At 42.4% G+C, this 14264-nt stretch overlaps 1 protein-coding gene and 1 long non-coding RNA gene across 4 annotated transcripts in view; one reads left to right on the top strand and one right to left on the bottom strand.

The window, feature by feature from the left end:
- GRIA3 (glutamate ionotropic receptor AMPA type subunit 3) overlaps positions 1-14264 on the bottom strand; it is a 308412-nt gene that overhangs the window by 169500 nt on the left and 124648 nt on the right. The gene's annotated exons all lie outside the window — the stretch shown is intronic.
- On the top strand, positions 5992-14036 carry LOC129639605 (uncharacterized). Its single transcript, XR_008708501.1, has 3 exons — positions 5992-6147; positions 13320-13444; positions 13951-14036. It is a non-coding gene; the product is annotated as an uncharacterized LOC129639605 (long non-coding RNA).

Genomic DNA, 14264 nt, shown 5'->3' with positions numbered 1-14264 from the left:
TATGTCGCCCCATTCTCCACACCATAAACTGAGAAAGTATTTCCAAATAGTTATGTCAGTTTCACTGAGTTAAAGTAAACCTGTTTTGGACTGTCAGCTGAAAGGAAATTTAGAAGACCATCTGGAGTAGATTTGCTTAAGGTCTGGGAAAAGTACAATAGGCAAGCCTTCTGATTCTCAACCACACAAGGTCTGATATAAAAAAAGTAAAGAATAAATAAACAACAAGGTCTTACTGTGTAGCACAGGGAACTATATTCAATATCCTGTGATTAAACCAAGATGGAAAATAATATGAAAAAGAATACTGTGCTCAGTTGTGTCTGACTCTGCGACCTCATGGACTGTAGCCCTCCAGGCTTCTCTGTCCATGGGATTCTCCAGGCAAGAATACTGGAGTGGGTAGCCTTTCCCTTCTTCAGGGGATCTTCCCAACCCAGGGATTGGACCCAGGTCTCCCACATTGCAGGTCGATTCTTTACTGTCTGAGCCACTAGGGAAGCCCAAGAATACTGGAGTGGGTAATCTTTCCCTTCTCCAGGGGAACTTCCTGATCCAGGAATTGAACCAGGGTCTCCTGCATTGCAGGCAGATTCTTTACCAGCTGAGCTATCAGGGGAGCCCAAAAAAGAATATATGTATAGCTGAATCACTTTACTGTACTGCAGAAATTAACATACCATTCATTGTAAATCAACAATGCTTCAATAAATTTTTTTTAAAGAATAAAAACAACTGAGTGTGGATGAAAGGGGCTGCTACAGTGCTTGTGCACAAATCCTTCATGTTTCTATTTGATAGGTAGATAATTGCCCTGGGATAGGCTGCCTGCAATGCAAACTCACAGAGGGTACGAGTCATCTCAAAGTTTCTCTGTGGACTGCTGCACACTTAATAGATGTCATGGGATGATTGATCATGCCCATTAATAGGGTTTCTTATATAACATTTCCTCACTTGGCTTTTAATCCCCTTGAAATCCATGATTTCCAGCACTGATCACATGACGGAATCTGGCAGCCAAACAAGTGGTGAGCAGTTTGAGTATTAGCAGGTACTTTATGGGCATCTGCAGGAGAGAACTGACTGTACATCTCAACCAAAGAATGCACTTGCCAGCTCTGGTTTTGTGGCTGTGGGACAAGGCTTTATGCATTTGGTTAAAAAGGTCCCCTGCCATGCAGCATTGGTGGTATAGTGGTGAGCACAGCAGCCTTCTAAAAAGAGGCTCCGTTTATAGGTTGGGGAAGAAATGCTACCAGTCAGCCACACTTTACCTTCTTCCCAGGTCTGATCTATTCCAAGTAGCACCAAGTGGCCACAATTATGAAGATGGCCCCTCACCTTGCTACCCCTCCTCCAGCAGGGGAGAGCTTTGAATCAGTTCCCAGAAGTGGGTATATTTTGCATTGAGCTTTCACATCCTGGGCTTCCCTTTGTACATAATAATTTACATTTGTGGCCTGTGAAATGAATTGACCCAGCTGGAACTTGAGTTCAGAAAATATGTGCTTGCTTTCCATTAAGCAAAAGGCTTCCTATTAGGAAAGTGACTTACCTGGAAACATTCTTCAGTATTCTCAAGTTTGAGAAAGCAAGGCCAGACCAAACCTCTCAACATTGGGGAGGGGGAGGTATGGATGATGGCTAGCAGAGAGAAGGAAAGGAAATGGAACGCCTGGGTCAAGAATGAAAGGGGGAATTAGATAGATTGGGAGTGTGGTATGGACATGTACACACTGTTATATTTAAAATGGATAAACAACAAGGACCTGCTCTATAGCACAGGAAACTCTGCTCAATGTTATGCAACAGTCCAAATGGGAAAATAATTTGAAAAAGGGTAGATACTTGTACATGTATAACTGAATCATTTTGCTGTACACCGGAAAATAATGCAACAAAGTTAATTACCTACACTGCAATATAAAATAAAAAGTAAAAAGAAAAATAGACAAAAGGGGTCTGGATCTGATTGCAAAGCTCATGTCAGTTCAGTTCAGTTGCTCAGTCATGTCTGACTCTTTGTGACCCCATGAACAGCAGCATGCCAGGCCTCCCTGTCCATCACCAACTCCCAGAGTCCACCCAGACCCCTGTCCATTGAGTCGGTGATGCCATCTAACCATCTCATCCTCTGTTGTCCCCTTCTCCTCCTGCCCTCAATCTTTCCCAGCATTAGGGTCTTTTCCAATGAGTCAGCTCTTCGCATCAGGTGGCCAAAGTATTGGAGTTTCGGCTTCAACATCAGTCCTTCCAGTGAACACCCAGGACTGATCTCCTTTAGGATGGACTGGTTGGATATCTTTGCAGTCCAAGGGACTCTCAAGAGTCTTCTCCAACACCACAGTTCAAAAGCATCAATTCTTTGGCGCTCAGCTTTCTTCACAGTCCAACTCTCACATCCATACATGACCACTGGAAAAACTAGACGGCTTGACTAGATGGACCTTTGTTGGCAAAGAAATCTCTCTTCTTTTTAATATGCTTTCTAGGTTGGTCATAACTTTCCTTCCAAGGAGTAAGCATCTTTTAATTTCATGGCTGCAATCATCATCTGCAGTGATTTTGGAGCCCAGAAAAATAAAGTTTGACACTGTTTCCACTGTTTCCCCATCTATTTGCCATGAAGCGATGGGACTGGATGCCATGATCTTAGTTTTCTGAATGTTGAGCTTTAAGCCAACTTTTTCACTCTCCTCTTTCACTTTCATCAAGAGGCTCTTTAGTTCTTCTTCACTTTCTGCCATAAGGGTGGTGTCATCTGTATATCTGAGGTTATTGATATTTCTCCTGGCAATCTTGATTCCAGCTTGTGCTTCCTCCAGCCCAGCATTTCTCTTGATGTACTCTCCATATAAGTTAAATAAGCAGGGTGACAATATACAGCCTTGACGTACTCCTTTTCCTATTTGGAACCACTCTGTTGTTCCATGTCCAGTTCTAACTGTTGCTTTCTGATCTGCATACAGGTTTCTCAAGGGACAGGTCAGGTGGTCCGGTATTCCCATCTCTTTAAGAATTTTCCACAGTTTATTGTGATCCACACAGTCAAAGGCTTTGGCATAGTCAATAAAGCAGAAATAGATACTTTTCTGGAACTCTCTTGCTTTTTTGATGATCCAGTGGATGTTGGCAATTTGATCTCTGGTTCCTCTGCCTTTTCTAAAACCAGCTTGAACATCTGGAAGTTCACAGTTCATGTATTGCTGAAGCCTGGCTTGGAGAATTTTGAGCATTAGTTTACTAGCATGTGAGATGAGTGCAATTGTGCAGTAGTTTGAGCATTCTTTGGCATTGCCTTTCTTTGGGATTGGAATGAAAACTGAGCTTTTCCAGTCCTGTGGCCACTGCTGAGTTTTCCAAATTTGCTGGCATATTGAGTGCAGCACTTTCACAGCATCATCTTTCAGGATTTGAAAGAGCTCAACTGGAATTTCATCACCTCCACTAGCTTTGTTCGTAGTGATGCTTTCTAAGGCCCACTTGACTTCACATTCCAGGATGTCTGGCTCTAGGTGAGTGATCACACCATCGTGATTATCTGGGTCGTGAAGCTCTTTTTTGCACAGTTCTGTGTATTCTTGCCATCTCTTCTGAATATCTTCTGCTTCTGTTAGGTCCCTACAATTTCTGTCCTTTATTGATCCCATCTTTGCATAAAATGTTCCCTTAGTATCTCTAATTTTCTTGAAGAGATCTCTAGTCTTTGCATTCTATTGTTTTCCTCTATTTCTTTGCATTGATCGCTGAGGAAGGCTTTCTTATCTCTCCTTGCTATTCTTTGGAACTCTGCATTCAGATGCTTATATCTTTCCTTTTCTCCTTTGCTTTTTGCTTCCCTTCTTTTCACAGCTATTTGTAAGGCCTTTTCATTATAGGGGACTGGAATGCAAAAGTAGGGAGTCAAGAAACACCTGGAGTAACAGGCAAATTTGGCCTTGGTGTACAGAGTGAAGCAGGGCAAAGGCTAATAGAGTTCTGCCAAGTGAACACATTGGTCATAGCAAACAACCTCTTCTGACAACACAAGAGAAGACTCTACACATGGACATCACCAGATGGTCAACTCCAAAATCAGATTGATTATATTTTTTGCAGCCAAAGTTGGAGAAGCTCTATACAGTCAGCAAAAACAAGACTGGGAGCTGACTGTGGCTCAGATCATGAACTCCTTATGGCCAAATTCTGAAATTGAAGAAAGTAGGGAAAACCACTAGACCATTCTGGTATGACCTAAATCAAATCCCTTATGACTATACAGTGGAAGTGAGAAATAGATTTAAGGGACTAGATCTGATAGACAGAGTGCCTCATGAACTATGGACAGAGGTTTGTGACATTGTACAGGAGACAGGAATCAAGACCATCCCCAAGAAAAAGAAATGTAAAAAAGCAAAATGCTGTCTTATTGCAAAGGACTGTAGCTAATCCTGATACAATAGGAAGGCTGTCAAAGGTAATATTAAGGGCAAGATTTTGCCTAGATGATACAGAAGGATGAATGTATACAGTCCTGAAGGACAATGGAGAACATGCTTTTCACTTGAGGAAAAAAAGTTTCCTTTGACTTAATACTGTAGTCTAAAAACTGTTTGGGAAACACTCAAAGTGGGATGTGCAAAACTTACAAGGTAAATAAGCATTTTCATGTGCCTTCCCATACTAAAAAAAAGAAGCACACATTATAAAGATATCACCAAGATCAACTTATTTTGACTATTTTCTTTCAATTGAGCTTTTCCCATGGGGGTCTGAGGGTGGATTTAGAAGTATGGAGGAGGTTACAGAACTTGGGCTCCAGGAAGAGTGACTGAATGTTGCCTAAGCTGCAGAGAAGTTAGGTGGCTTTAGGTTTCCAGAATTCTCTGATGTCTCTTAGAATTCTCAAACATGAGAGCCAGAATTTAGCAATGGTCCCAGTCTCTGCATTGCACGAAAGAGAAGCTGAAGTCCAGAGAGAGAAAATGGTTTACCCAGGGGTAGATCCCAACTTGAACATAACCATAACCCTTTTCATGATTTAACTTTCAGTATTAAGGTAAAATGATGTTTCTGTTGCATTTTCTCAACAAAGATTCATTTTGGTATTGAGTAAAAGCTAAAATCCAACAAGAAAATCTTTATGAATAGCCCTTGTAGATTTGCCTACAAGACTTCTGTGACCTTTTTAAGGGCTCTGCTCCTTTGCTGAACACTTTTGCATGGAGGAGCCAAGATTTTACAAGAAAGGTTGAATGTTAGAGCACATCTTCTCCCTCAAATGTGGCTGGGATTCCCATTTTCTGCTGGGGCCCACTGTAATCTACACAGGCTTCAAACCCTTGGCTTAACTCATCCTCATCAGAGCATGGCCTTCTCCAGCAACTTCAATTTTCAGTGATGAACTCTGGCTGTTTTAGACACCTAGAAAACCCTCCTTCCCTTCCCATACACCCTTTACCTTAACCATTCATTAAAACTTAGCTCAAAACATATCTCACCAAACAGGTCATCAGATTGAAATGGAGGGAAATGAAGGTTCCAAGCTCTCATAACCATTCTCTATTGGCTTGAGAAACTTAGGGTACAGGAGGTGACCACTATCTCTCAGAGATGATGGTATGATGCCTTTAAATCATCGTTGGAATAATATATTTTTGGGGGTTACTGTTATGTATAAATTTTGTACTCCCATTTCTCGGATTTTAAATTGAGGCCCCTTTACTTTTGCTGCCAAGTTTGGGACAGGAGTATGAGCTAACATTCATTGAATGACTACTTTGGGCTGGGCACAGTGCTAAGCATTTATACACATTATTATATTTAATCCTCCCAACAACCCTAAGCAGAGGTAGATATTCCCAGTTAACAGATTAGGAAATTGAGTCTCACAGAGGTACATGTTTATGAATAAAAGCAGATAACTAGTAAATTTTGGAGCTGGTATCTATACTCAGGTTTGGCTTCCAAGCTCATACTCTTCTTTTTCCTCAGCAGTGGCTGAAATTACTCTGTGCAGTTGCCCAGGAAAGACGAAATCATACCTTTTCCTAAGTGTTTCTCCATGACAAGGAGGACTCTAGAACACACTTTTGTACAACTAACTACCTGAGGACACCCCAGGATCTTTCAGGCCCACTAGGATGCATACTGGACAATCAAAATGTAAGTGAATGCTCAACAGAAACACAGGCAGAGTACTCTGGATAACGGCATATCTCTCATGAGTTAATCACCACTTTGGGAGCTGAGCTGATGTTACTAGGCTGGGTGGGTTTTATCATTGCTTGTGCCCCCTGCCTCCAAAGCAGCTGTTTTTGCTTTTCCTGACTTCCCTATTTCTGTCTTATTTTCTAGTTATCAAATATGAGCATTATCTTTGACTCTTCCATTGCCCTGGGCAAACATAAAGTCAAATTAGTTCATTCTTTCTGTGTCTTCCCCTTTACAATCCCATTACTACCAGTTATTTTAAAGTTATTTGGTATTTACTCGGGCTAACTGCAACCATCCTTCCCCTTACATCCAAACTGCTCACTTTAACCTTCTCTCTTTTGATTATGTCATAGCCATGCTCACTCTCAAAAACCTTTAAAAGTTTTTCTTGGCCCATAGGATAAAGTCAGAGGAGGTATTATAAATGTTTCAACTTGCTTGAAATCTAGGATTTATCTTTTAAGAAAGTCTTGAGAGGCTTATTCAATTGGGGGAGCACATGGTTATTCCTTTCCCATTCTGAGACTCAGTTTCTTCAATATTCTATTTTGAGGGGACCCTTGTGGCTCAGATGGTAAAGAATCTGCCTACAATGCAGGAGACCTGGGTTCGATCCCTGGGTTGGGAAGATCCCCTGAAGAAGGGAAAGGCTACCCACTTCAGTATTCTTGGGCTTCCCTTGAGGCTCAGCTGGTAAAGAATCCGCCTGCAATGCAGGAGACCTGGGTTCGATCCCTGGGTTGGGAAGATCCCCTGAAGAAGGGAAAAGCTACCCACTCCAGTATTCTTGCCTGGAGAATTCATGGACAGAGGAGCCTGGTGGGCTATAGTCCATGTGACTGCAAACAGTTACAGACACAACTGAGCGACTAATGCTTTCTAACACTTTAGGATCATAGAAATAGGTATTGTCAGATAGTTTGGAGGATGGATCAAGAGCATTCTATTCTGATAATAGGCAAATGGAGGCTGAGACTTAGAGAAAAGGGAGATAAGATCAAAGAGGAACAGATACAGAAAATTTCTTTCTAAACATTTCTGCTCATATACCCTCATGGCCCCTAATTTGTGTTTCACTTGAAAATTGACCCTTTGGCTACAGCTATGAGAGTAACAAAGAGATGAAAATAAAGTCAGCCCTACTATTAGAGCCACTCTCCTTTGACACCAAAGGTAGAGATTATTAAGAATGTTGGTTGGCCAAGATGGAGGGAAAAGTCTAGACCTGTGGACTAGAAGGAAGCTAATTGGCCCAAACAGCCATCAAAGCCATGGCCTTGACTTCATTTAGCCAGGATATATACCCCACTGCTGTAACTAGTTGCAAAGGATGAACAAACATATGGCTATGACTGAATTTAGGAGTGCTTCAACTAACTACAATCTGGGAGGTTTATAGAGGGAGAGTAAGAGTTGAGATGCCGACTCTAGTAATGAACTGTTGGGAAACTGCACTGGCTAAAAACGTATTTGAATAAAATGAATCTAATTAGGAACCATGTAGCTAGTCATCATAATGATTGGGTTAGTGGAGGGACTAGTCAACCATGCACAGAAAGCTTCTGTGCTCATTTAGGCAAAGTGCTCAGTGACAGATGTATCAAAATGGCTGAGCGAGTTCCTCTTGGCTGGAAATTTAATCCCACTGGCTTCTGTGCTAGGTCTTCTATATCATTTTAAAAGAAACATGGAGTTGTAGGGTACTGTGCAGATGAAAGTATTTACTAAACTCTCCAAGAGATGTAAGTAACTAGCTTAAGAGGGCAGTGGCAGTGGACAAGAGGGAAACAGTTAATGATAAACATTTCTTTGGCTTGAAGACCCCACCAGAGCCAGCAATGGGCCAGTCCAGCTAGACTCGTGCCCATGCCACTATCAGGGAGTGTAGGTGTGGGTCCTTTCTGGATCCTCAAGTAGGCTTGCTTTTAAAACCATCTTAAACTTGCCAGTGTGTTTCAAAACACTGTTTGACAACCCCCTTAGGCCATCAAACGTGTTTATATTTTGGATCAAAACCACATAATCACAATGCTCTGGAATCTTCTTAGGGGAACCTTTCCATCTGCAGTGTTTAGCTCAGCAAATATTGGTGTAATAGAGCATCCCCTAAACTAAATGCAAATAATCTTTAAGGTTTATTTTGAGCAAAGCACACAATCAGCAGCAATGCTGAGGAGGAAAGGATTCAGGAATTTCTTTGGGAGAGGGAGAAACAAGGCAGGGAACTTCTCCAGCAAAGTTATATTTTAACAACCCCAGGAGTTAGCCACCCTATGCCTCCGAGGAGAAATGGACTTGCTCTGTCCAGCATGGCATTGATGTGCTAATGATACCTGGGGCCTCCTCAAGGGGGTACATTACTCTCCACTGGGGAGCTCGATAGTGCAAAAGGCAGATTTCCTATAACCTTAGAGCTATGGCAACTGCCCAGAACTTAACTGGCCCCACTTGGATAGAAGATTGTTTTTTCCAGCATGAAATAAATGGATTTTGCCTTGGATGATGTAGCTGTTTCCGTTGTCTTAACCACTGATGCAGATCACAGCATGAGTGATATGGCAGTAGCAGCCATCCAGAGCCACTGTGAAAGTGGATGCGATGAATGGAGTGGCTGGACCCCAAATGAGTTTGGCCTGCACAATTGACTTCAGGAAACAGGGCAGGTGCCCAGGAAGGCTCATTCAAGTAACCCAGGTCCCAAGAAAAATAGTCTATGCCAAGGTCCACATTTGCCACACCCTCTGCACAGCTCTGGTTACACTAAAGGATTGTTTTAGCCTCAATATAAAAGGATGCTATCATTAATTGCTGAAAAGAGAGGACACAGTCTCCTGCAAGCATACAGGTGTGTAGCTCATTCAGAAGATGGTATCTGTCCCTGCTATTTAAAGTGTGACTCCTGGTCCAGCATATCAATGACAGAAGATCCTAAAGATGCTGCACTGACATCTTTGCTGCTTCAAGTATGGCCCTTGGATAGCAACACCAGGCACTACCAAGGCTGCTTGTTAAACATGCAGAATCTTGGGTCCCACACTCGACTTAAATGAATCAGAATCTGCATTTTTACAAGGATCCCAGGTGATTTGTAATCACATCACAACTTAAGACGTACTAGTCTGGTCCTTATTATTGGTCCTTATCTACCAAGAACCACACATCGGATGGTTAGCACAGCTGGATGATTCAGGAGGGAAAGCCCAGGTTTCAACGGAGGTAACGGATGGGAAGTGAACAGTGTAGGGCTAGGAGGGGACAAGGGTATGAACTGACAGAAGTTGGAGATAGACTCACTTACTCAGCCTAGGCCCAGGACAAGCCTGTTGACAACATGCTGAGAAATTTATGCTGATGGTTCTGACATACCGAGTAGCGAGTCAGGGTTCTCATCTACTGGGCAGACCCAGGGAAAATGCTAGCATTCCTGGGCTGGAAGGAGCTCTTTAGTACTTAGTCCAAATGGGCAGCCTGATCTCATCTGTGACTCTCTTGTTGTCACTTTCCCATCAGCCATGGTGACTCACAAGGGCTTTTGTTGTTGTTGAGTTGCTCAGTTGTGTCTGACTTTTTGCAACCCCATGCACTGCAGCACGCCAGGCTTCCCTGTCCTTCACTATCTCCTGGAGTCTGCTCAAACTCGTGTCCATTGAGTCAATAATGCCATCCAACCATCTCACCCTCTGCTGTCCCTTTCTCCCCCTGCCCTCAATCTTTTCCAGCATCAGGGTCTTTTCCAATGAGTTGGGTTTTCACATCAGGTGGCCAAAGTATTGGAGCCACCTGATAAGAAGGGCTGTAGCCAAAGAGTTCTTGGAAAGGAGACTACATACAGAGCGTTGTGCTTTCCCATACAGGTGTGAAGGGCTGCGTGTAGGATAGACCTCAGACTAAATCCTGCAGTCAGGAGGAATGAAATATCCAGAGGACTGTGCCTAGTCCTATCAGCCTAGACAGCACTGAGGTTATATTTTCATAATGGGATGCTCCAACCTGCTCAGAGGTAGGGAATGGGGAGTTCAAGCCACCAGAGGAAGCAGGGCAGTATTGTTACCCCTTGGTTGTGTCTCTATTCTAGGTGAAATGCTGCTATTCAATTCCAGTTTTTGAAAAACTCCACAAGTTTTGCCTCCAGTGGTCATTGAGAAACAACAGATTCCACAAATCTCCCACATCAAATCCGACCAACTTGAGCCATTCAGTTTTCGTTTTTCTTGGTTTTGGTTCAGTTGCTCAGTCATGTCTGACTCTTACAACCCCATGGACTGCAGCCTGCCAGCCTCCTCTGTCTATGGGATTTCCAAGACAAGAATACTGGAACCAACCATAAAACCATGAAGATAAAAAGAGAAATGCTATCAGCATCCCCCCTCTAACCCCAGCCCCAATTTAGTCAGCAAGTGCTATGGAGCTATGCAAAATCTTATAGCTGATGGGATATCTGTGTTGATTCAAATTGAAGGTGGTCCTCAAAGCATCCCAAGGTTATTTCAGGAGTGAAGATGCTGTGAGGTCTTTGTCCTTACTTTGCCTTGATGGTGGCTGCTTGGAGATGAAAGCCTTGTAAACTGTTTCCTGTCCCCAGAGCCTAACAGTCCCCTGTGCCAGTTTAATTTGAGCTGTTTGGATTGGAACAGAATGAACAAGCAGAGGAGGTTAATTATCTTAATTAGAAAAGAAGTGAAGCCATGACCCCTCTAGGTCACACACTTAGACAAACTTCCCCTGGCTCCAAGCTTGGGGCATTAGCTTGTCACCTGAAGGCCAGAGGATACACAAAGCATCCTGCCTCGTCTTCTGCTGGAGTCCCCAGAGAAGAATTCTTTTCAGGAAATGCTGTGTGATAAGCTTGTGCCCGCAGGCCTGAGAGAGGGTTATCTGAAGGTGGTAGATACGTGGGCAGAGCTGGATAGGTATACATGTGTGTTGGTTCAACCCCAGGTTCCTCTTCTCTGTAGGGCCAAGCAAGCTCAGTGTGGCTTACTTGAAATGTGGTTATTTCCAAAGCTACGCATCTTTCCCCAAGCCTCTTAATATCCTATATTTAGCTGGCTGAGAATGTTGGTATCTTTCAGGAAGGTAAACTCCTCTGATACTCTGGTGGTCCTTCTTGGATCAATATACTGCTGTTGGGCTTGTTGATCCCCATATACAACACCTTCCTTTTCTTCTACTCTCCCAAGAACCATCTATTCTTCAAATAGATCAATCCTGCTGCCAGTATAGAACTTGCTTTAGATGGTGCATGTAAAAATTCCTGGCACAGTGCCTGGCACATAGTAGGTCTCATTCAATGTTAGTTTACTCCCTTCCTTCCTACAGGGAAGAATGTCATTTGTTCTGCTCTCTGAGTCTTGTATTTGATGTATGATATCTGGTCAGTTTGTGATCTGGTGACAAAGGGAAGCATAAAGCCTTAGATAAAGCCAGAGAGTAGTGACTGTATAATATTAAAGATCAAACTGGCCAATTAGCCTGACATGCCCAACAGATATGTCTAGCACTTGCCTTTGAAATATCTGTGTACCCAAGGGATGAATAAAAAAAGAACTTAAACTCCATCTTTCAAAATAGACCTCAGATTGTTGAATGATCAATCTGTGGATCTATTACAATTTGCCTTATTCAGACAGAATAGTCCAAGAACATTAACATCAATGACTCCTAACAAAATGATAAAGTGGAGGTCTCAGTAGGCCTTTTAGTCTACCCGGCCCTGCTTCCCTCGGCCTCCCATCTGCAGCCATCCAGTCTTCCTGCTCTTCAAAGTTACTCTTCTCCATCATTTGCAATAGAGACTGGGAATCCAAGGTGTGAATAGTATCAAATAGTGAATACTCTTAAAATACTTGTATTTAATTTTAGAATCTTTTTTTATACTTGGTAGTAGAATGTGTCTACATGAGGTGGGAATGAATTTAAATATAAAGACTTGGCGCTCAAGGAAATGGGAACCATCCCAGTTTCTTATAGTATTGGGTTGGCCAAAAAGTTCATTTGGGTTTTTGTTTAACAGCTTACAGAAAACCCCATATGGACTTTTTGGTCAGCCCAGTACGTATTGTGCACCTTGTACTCGCAGCTTTCTCCACACTCATCTCTCAGACTTTGCAAGATACTCACCCATGTAGAATTGCCCTCTCCTAAGTCTTCCCTAGTGCAGAGGGGGTGGCTATCAGGTTTAAAAGATAAATGGACAGTAAATAGGAGATGTTTGAGATTTGGGGAAAATAGTAAGTAAAAAATGGATGCTAATGGTCACACTCCAAAGCAGTATTAGTATTGTAGATAACTACCCCTTCTCATTGGACGAGAGTGACAGAGCAGACAAGTCTATCAAAGTGTTTATTCTTGGTATAAGAAGTATCTTTTGGATCTGTGTAGGAGAAGGCAATAGCAACCCACTCCAGTACTCTTGCCTGGAAAATCCCATGGGCGTAGGAGCCTGGTGGGCTGCAGTCCATGGGGTCACAAAGAGTCAGATACAACTGAGCAACTTCACTTTCACTTTTCACTTTCATGCATTGGAGAAGGAAATGGCAACCCACTCCAGTGTTCTTGCCTGGAGAATCCCAGGGATGGCGGAGCCTGGTGGGCTGCCGTCTGTGGGGTCGCACAGAGTCGGACATGACTGAAGTGACTTAGCAGCAGCAGCAGCAAATCTTTATGTTGGGATATAGATCTTATACAGGCAATATGGTACTCATGCAATCATTTTTTCTGATTTCTTGGTCTTGTTTATTTTTTGCTTTGTTTTATTAGTTTCCAAGTCTTGGCATCACACTCTTCAGTAACTGAAACAAGTCACTCTCCAGTAGTCAGAATTGGCAGCAGAGTTTTACTTTGTGTTTGGGTGGGTGTGAGTTCAAAAGTAGGTCATCAGGTGCAAACTTCATTTGAAACAAAGTTTTTCTTAGAAGAAGCCTAAATCCAAGAAGCCTAAATCCCAAGTTTGCTGACTGTGGTGTAGGCAAGCTTCTAAGAGCAAGTTTTTCTTATGGGAGGAAGTACCAGGTGCTAGATTTATTTGGGGACTGAGTTATGTCCTCAGAAATATTTAATATTCTAGAACTTTCAAGGTTCTCTTTTTTTTGTCATTGAAGCTTTATATTATTACCATTTAGGGAAGAGAGGACCAGATATGCATTATGAACCTGCTGAGAGTAGGCAGAGAAAATCTGAAGAAGATAAGGCATTTTTTTGTTAAGACTGCCACCAAATCCCAAGATTGCCTGTGGCATTATTGACAGTAAGTAAAATATTCTCTTTATTTATTTTATCTGATTTATTCCAAGAGTGTCTTCTTTCTTTTCAATTAATAATACAAACTTAATTTCAAACTAGCTCTAGGCCAGTATACCGTCTTGAAAGCAGTTGCCAAATTTTCCTTGATTTAATTCTGTCATTAATATTTCTGTGCTTGTCAGATGGATTTTTGTTCTGACATGGTTGTTGGCCTCATCAGCCATCAAAGTGACTCTGACCGAATTCCACAGATGGGATCAGCAAAACCTCTGCCCTTGGTCAACTTGGGCTGAGTCCTCAGCCTGCCTCCTTCATCTTTGGTTCTTGAGAGTCAGTGAGTGAGACTGGGACCTTCAGAGGAACTATTTTCCTTGGAGGTAGACCCTGCTAGAATTACACATAATGCCGAAAATGCCGAGGCCATGCAAAAGATCACAGAGATGACATAATCTCGGAGCATCAGAATGGGAAGCAATTTTAGATATCTAATCTAAGCTTTTTATTTTACAGAGGCACACACTAAGGGCTGGAGGGAAATGTGGCATCATGCTTGAAGAACTGTAGAAGGAGGGGGAGGGGAAAAGTGCCTTCCAGTAATGTGTATGGAATTTTCTGGGTAAGTGCTTGATGGAAAGTCCTTGTTGCTGTTATTGAAATGCTACTGAAATGTCTCGAATGCCTGTAAAGCCACTCTTCTTTAATAAATATAACCAAGTGAATACTGTAGAATCTTTCTTGGTGCCAAAAGATTTTGCAGTATCTGAGGTCATCATTCTGAACAGAGATATTCCTTGCCCCAGGAATCGGGAAGTTGAAAGATAGAA

Source organism: Bubalus kerabau, chromosome X (genome assembly GCF_029407905.1).
Source record: "Bubalus kerabau isolate K-KA32 ecotype Philippines breed swamp buffalo chromosome X, PCC_UOA_SB_1v2, whole genome shotgun sequence".
Taxonomy (NCBI): domain Eukaryota; kingdom Metazoa; phylum Chordata; class Mammalia; order Artiodactyla; family Bovidae; genus Bubalus; species Bubalus kerabau.
Note: the sequence above shows the minus strand (reverse complement) of the source record. Positions and strands in the feature narration are given on the sequence as shown.